The following is a 7,313-nucleotide window of genomic DNA, read 5'->3' as shown; positions in this document are numbered from 1 at the left end:
GGGCTGTGTATGTAATTACTTGCTAGTATATATTAATTTGGTACCTTGTGGGAAGTCTTTGTACGACAGTTCAAGGAATTGATTCCGGGGATCGAACCCATGCTATCTGGTATATAAGTATAGAATCGTATCCAAGATTAAAAACAATGGCTGTAGGTGGTGATTCTAGTTTCTTTCTTATGAAGAGTTTATAGACGAAATTCCTGTGGATGTTAATGAGTTTTTGAATATGACTATAGAAGAAAAGCAATCAAAAATAGTTTCTATGAATGAAAGTGACGCTAAGAATCTGTTGTTGTCCATAACAACTGCTAGCAGCAAGAGTGCACCTGTTGGTTCGGGTGTTGTAGTAGGTCAAGGTAGAGGCACTGATAACACAACCACAAAAACGCCAAGGTTGAAGTGTGTGTGTACAAACAGCTGGCAGTCAGCCAGGTCATTTACCTTTTAGCTCAGTGAACGATAAAGCTAGAGCTGAACCTCTATCTGAATTGACTCAAACAACTGTTTTAATAAGATGGAACAATCATCAGCATTTTTAGTTTTACCTTTATTCATGGAATCATTAGAGAATTGTGATGGTGCGGATCCCTTAAAATTGTATCAGTTGGTGAGTTTTGTACCATAGAGCGTTTCCCTTTTTCTGCGGTTTTGTATTCATTGCGTGGGAAAGTTAAGGGTCCACTGCAGGAAATCATGAACGAGCTGCCACATACGTGTAAAAGCTGGGATTTTGTACGTGATTTTGTTTTTCATAATTTATTATCAGAATGTGCTATTCAGAGAATAATAGTAGAATATATGTATCGTCATCAAGAGAATAACGAGGATTTAAAAGCTTTTGTTAAGCGTGTAACCACTGTTGATAAACTTTTGAAGTTGCGTTGTGGGGACGAAAAGCTGATTAGTTTTATTACTAGTGGCGTTCTTCCGAACGTAAGGGAGCGGTTGTTTTACCAAAGAAAATCCCAGACAATAGATGAACTTAATAAACTAGTTAGTGAATACAGGTATCATGAACTTTATATGAAGCAGTTTACTTATAAAATGAGGTCCCAAACAGGGTTGCCGGATGCTCCGGTAGGGAGTGACTTTCAGAATTCTCGTAGAACTATAAGCTGTTACAAATGTCAGGGTCCACATCCAGTGAGGCTATGCCAGAAAACAAAACTTCGAAAACATTTTCTTCTTTTTCAAATAAGACTAATAGGAACTTAAATCGTTTAAATAAAAAAGATGATGCGGCGTGTATTGAAGTTAAAGTATGTGGAATTGCAGTGAATAGTTGTTTAGATAGTGGGTGTGTGACTAATCTTTTGAATTTGGAGCACTTCAATAAAAGTAAAAACTCTAGTGATGTGCAAATAAATTATAAATAGTGTTTTAAAGGAAATACTATAAATAACGAATCTATGGTGTTGAGACCTTCACTTTTGATTCTGTTTACGGTGAATAATTACACCTTTAAATGCAAACTGTTTTTGTTTAAAGATTAGGCTATTTTGATGGGACTAGACTGTTTTCGTCAGGAAGGAGTTTTAGTGGATTTTAATGAATCTAAGGTTGTTTTTAGTAAAGGAGATGTTACTACCCCTCTTGTTGACTTCCCCTCCCCCTCAGTTTTCCAAATGAATTATTCTGCGGCTTCTTGTCATTCCAGGGGTCCTGGCGACTGAGGGTCATCCGCTAGGCTTTTTTTGGGAGATCTTTCTAGTCCCGGTGGTACGCCCTGGAGCAAAAGAAAGAACAAACGTGGAGTAAATAGGCAGTTGATCTTCGCTCGCTCGAGTTTTCCTGAAACTACTGCTGATAGAGAGAGCGACACTGGAACTTCGTCTGGTGGTCCAAGGATGTTTGGTAATGGAGAGGAAAAGAACAGGTTTGACAAAAAGCATTCATTCCAGAAGAAACAACTTAAAACAGTAAACGGTCTGAGAAACAATAAACATTCGGTTGCGGAACTAAAAGAGAATTCCAGCTTTAATTCTAATAAAAAAGTGTCGCGGATGTAGGTGGCTCTGTTAGTTCTATATCAATAGAGGGAGAAAAACAGTGTGTTAATAACGATGTAACGTCTTGTTATAGTAAGGAAGATTATAAATTTTCTGATGTTTTGGGTCAGGAAGGGGATCCGTTACTATTAGCATTTTACAAATGTAAAAGTGATAAATGCGAAATTAGTACAGATGAAAAGGTTAAGATTTTGAATGGTATCGATGACGATATTGTGAAACAAGATCCTACCTTGGTTCAGTATGTAGAATATTTATTAGATAAATATGCGAATGTCATTACCCACCGCATTGGTACTATCAGTGGCTTTGAATACACTATTCAATTAAAGTTTGATGAAGTAGTTCGGGAGCGCCAATATCCTTTTTCGAAAAATCAGCAACAAGAGTTATCGAATTTAATTGAACACTTATTAGAAAATGGTGTGATACAACCTTCCAAGTCTGAATATAGATCTCCATGCTTCCTAGTGCGTAATAAAGATGGGTCACATCGATTAGTAGTCCACTACTCTAAACTGAATAGGCTCATTTGTGGGGACGGCTTGCCATGTCCTAATATAGAGGAATGTATCAGTTCGCTCGCTAAAGCTAAATATGTAAGCAAGATCGATGGAAACAAAAGCTTTTTTCCAGTTGCAGTTGACTCACGATAGCCGTAAGCTCACAGCATTCGCCGTACAGGATAAATTATATGAATATTTGCGAATCCCCATGGGTATCTGTGTCGGAGTACAAGCACTTATGAGGGCCTTTTATGATATCCTGGGAGACCTACGTGGGTGTGGGGTAGAATACTATGCAGATGACATTGTGATCTTTGGTTCTACAATCCAAGAACATAAGTGGTTATTAGAAGAAGTCTTATCGCGTTTTGCGGAAAGGGCTTAACCATCTCACCAGATAAATGTTTACTTTTTAGGAGTAGTATTGAAATTTTAGGATTTCTTATTAAAGATGGTGAGATATTTATGTTGCCAGATAGCTTGCAAGCCATACAGGATCTCCGTCCGCCTGTGAATCGCCGGGGGTTGTGTAAAATGTTAGGATTTTTAAATTTCTACACTAAATTCTGCGATAATTATGCAGGTATCGTAGAACCGATGAATCGATTAAGATCTCCGAAGGTGAAGTTTGAGTGGGGTCCGTTACAAGATGCGAGTCTTGCGCAAATAAAAGAAGCTTTTGCTCAAAAAAATATTTTGCGTATTCCAGACATGAATAAGCGCTTTTACTTGCATACCGATGCAACTTTACATTGCCAAGCGGCTATTTTGTCACAAAAGGATGAGCAAGGTTTATTGCGTCCTGTTTGGTTCCATAGTAAAACTTAAAACCAGCTGATTTTAATCGCACTATTTTTCAACTTGAACTTCTTGCTATATATAATGCGGTAATGAGATTTCGCCCGCTTTTGTGTTCAGAGTTTACTATTTTCACCGATAATAGCGCCTTGGTTAATATGCTGCGAAACCCTAAGAACTTAGGAAGATATGCCAACATTGTGCAGAACTTATTTGAGTTCAGATCTAAAATAGTGCATGTCCCATCTTATAAGAACTATCAGGTAGATTTTCTTTCAAGGATTTATGAGATAAATCCGAATGATATTGATGTTGATCCTTGCCCTTTAATGACTCAGAGGGATATATGTATAGTCTGTGGAATTTACCACTAGCACATGAGGACATTAAACAGTATCAGCAATCACAGGCAGATACTAAGGATATTTATGAGATGGTAAAGAGCCATGGGGGAGAGCATCAACAATATAAGTTAATGAGAGATACTTTATACATAAAAACCAAGGCCAAGGTGTCGCCTTATAAAATACTCGTCTCGCGTATATTGAGACCTTCACTACTAAGTTCATATCATACTTTATTGCCTAATGGCGGGCACTTAGGTTTATTGAAGGTATACAAAAAGATTTGTAGATATTTTCCTTGGCCAAATATATTCAACGAAGTGCGACACTTCGTTCGCTCGTGCCATGAGTGCCAATTAGTAAAGGCACGAAATACTCTTCCGCAAGGACAACTAATTTCGGAATATTGCAGGGAAATTAACGCCCATTATTAAGCAGACTTAGCGGGGCCGTTGCCTTCTAATTTCGGGTATCAGTATGTCCTAATGTGCTTAGACAATGAGAGTCGTTATCTACATTTAGTTCCGTTACGCAATGCTACTAGTAAGTTAGTAGTTAAGGCGTTATACGATATTTTCTGTAAATATGGATTTATTAGAGCTATTTCTACGGACCGGGGCCCTTGTTTTTCATCGGCCTACTTCAGAAATTTTATCTTTGGTAATGGGATAAAGCACACACGCTGTTCTCCGTATTTTCCAGGAGGGAACGCAGGTGAAAAATAAGTGAGACTGGTTAAAACGAGTCTTCGGGCATATCTGGATGGTAAGCAGGAGAAATGGGTGCGTTTCCTGAATGAACTCCAATTTTGTCTTAATGCTGCGGAACATGCGGAGCTTAAGTTTAGTTCATTTCGTCTGTTTTTTGGGAGAGAACCGGTGGATACGTTAATGGTAAAGTGGAGTATTATACCTGAGGATTTGGAGGGTCCTAATAATGCCCAAATATGGGAGCAAGCTTTCGTTAATATGGATAAAGCATGGGAAGCAAGGCGTCGGTTGTATAATAAACGGATGCTTCCAGTCACGATTGCTGTCGGAGACAGGGTGTTGGTTAAGTCTCAGTTAAAATCTTCCTTGAAAGATAACGTAACAAAGTCATTGACGCCACAATGGTGGGGGCCAATGACAGTCGTATCTAAACCTACTGCCAATACACTTCAATGTAAGACTGAAGATGGTAAAATGGTTGTTACCCATACAAGTTTAGCAAAATTATATAGAGAACAAAGAAATGTTAATAACATCAGTGCCAATTGAAAAACATAATGAGAAGTGAGGGTACCGGTTTTGTGTGTATATTTTGTTTTTATTTTACACCTTCATAATCAATCAATTATCTACTAACACTTTTTTTCATCATCATTTCATTCATCTTTATTGAAATATGTGTTAGGTACCCCTCAAATCTGGTTAAGATGATTTAATTTGTTTTATTTAATTGAAAAATTGGTCAGTAATGAAAAATTTCTTTGGGTAAAATTTTTCATCTAAGCAGGGGAATTGTGACGACGTGGATCGTCACGGATATGTGGGTCACTTATTATTATGGATTTATTTAGAAATAGATGGCGCCATCTTTTATTAATATGGATACATATGACCTTATTCTCCCTTGGCCCTTTTCCATCCTACCTTTTTGCTCTCAAAATCAGGTTTGTGTGTAGTAAGAAAATATATATGAAGATCTGGTACCAGCTGGTAAGGTAAAATGACGAGGTCCTCGTGATGTAAAATCCGGATTGTGATTCGTTGGTTTTGAACCCGGAATGGAAGATATGGATCAACTGACGTAGATCGTCAGTTGGTCACTGTTCGAGGTACGTAGTGTTTCTTTTTCAAATCTGTTAAATTAAATTATAGTTTTTTGTGAAAAATTTGAGAAATTTAACATCAGAAATTTCGTGAGTATACTCATAAATGTATTTGAAAAATGATAAATATTTATGGACTGTCATATTTAGTAACGAGCAAGTGTAAAATATTGCTGATTGAAAAGTTAGATTACTGAATAGACGAAAAATAGAGGTTGGTTTAGGCCATGTTGGAATGGCGACTTTTTTTATATATGTATGCCAGGCTGTTGTTCCATCAGAAACAGTAAGATTGTTTATTCTTCTTATTATTATTAATATCCAACTGTTAATATTTTGTGTACTATTGTTTGTACTATAATAAATTGTTTGTCCTTGTTAAAATTGAAATAGTAGGTTTTGCCATTGCTAATCAACTTCCTTAAAACAACTGAGAATTTTTGCTTGCAGTTTTCGTAAATTAAAGGTGAGAGTTATACCTATACATATTGTGGGTGCGCTACGCGGCATTTTAATACAGTACCGGCGAAAACTCTCCTCGCTTTTTTTCAGGATTATTTCCCCGTTGGGCGGATCTGTATTTTGAAATTTTTTTGTGTGCTGTTCTTTTCATTCTATTCAAGTACGGATTTTGGCCCGGGGTGATCGTTCTGAAAAGAAAGGGGGGATTAAAAGTGTTTTTCGTTACATGTACCTTGAATTTTTTCCTCAACAAAAAGACATCATTCTTGAAAATAGTTGCAACGCAACGTAATGTAGAAATCCGTCAGAAAAATAACATTGTATGGTTCAGATGTGTTCCATTTCACAACCATCGTGAAAATGAAATAAAATGACTAGAGGCAAACAGTACTTTCACATCATTTATTTGACCATGTTTTCTTTGTAGAAAAGTTGTTGGACAGTTGACTGTAAATAATATTACCCAATAATTGCAAATAATTTGATCAGTCCTTCATTATAGTATACGGCCTAGCGGAATAAGGATGTGAAAACTGCCCTCAAATATATATGCAACAAATTTACTCTTTCGATTAACATTTATGAGGAACTCAATTTCCAAAATTTTCAACAACTCCAAGCGCTTTTGAAGGAGGGGGGAGGAAAATTAAAATTATTTTTTTCTCCTGAACGGCTCAGCCGATTTTCATGAAAAAAATATTTTGGGTGTTCTCAACAAGAGAATAATCAGAAAATATTTCTTTGAAATTTTTGGGGTTGAAAATTGGAGTTATTATTTTAATAAAAAAATAGTAGAAGACTAACTGGGACACCCACGTTGTGTTTGCAAGTTTTATTTTGTTTTCATTTTGTTTGTAAGTGTAACTCATAATGAACCTCATATTTCGAGTTTTTCCTGTTGTCAAAGAAATACAAGAGCAACTAAGAAAGGCTCTTCATCAATGCCCGTTGTCCAAAGTAGAAGAAAAATGTTCTTAATAATTTCGATTGCGGAAAAGGTCCAGCACTGTAGCCGATTCACTATGCCGCAGTATTGCTAGATCCATCATCAAAGGGGTTTGACAAGACTTCAGAATAATATGTCGATGGATTGGAGTTATTATACAAGGGTGCAGAGGACATGAAATCAGATGTTGTAAATGTTATAAAGGATTTCGCACAGTACAAGATAAAGTAAAGTTTGTGAGGAAAGAAGTTCATTTGAACAAGTTCTGGTGAAATGAACCCAGTAATTTGGTGCCAAGTTTTATGTGGAAGTACCCATTATATGACATGAACAGCATCGATATCATCAGCCGCCACAGAAAGATCCTTTAGTACCTTCTCAAAAATTCACACTAAGTCAAGGAATAGACTGACTACTTCCAGAGCCGGAAAA

This window comes from Thermobia domestica, chromosome 1, assembly GCF_964235325.1.
Source record: "Thermobia domestica chromosome 1, izTheDome1.hap1.1, whole genome shotgun sequence".
In the NCBI taxonomy this organism is placed as follows: Eukaryota; Metazoa; Arthropoda; class Insecta; order Zygentoma; family Lepismatidae; genus Thermobia; species Thermobia domestica.
Note: the sequence above shows the minus strand (reverse complement) of the source record.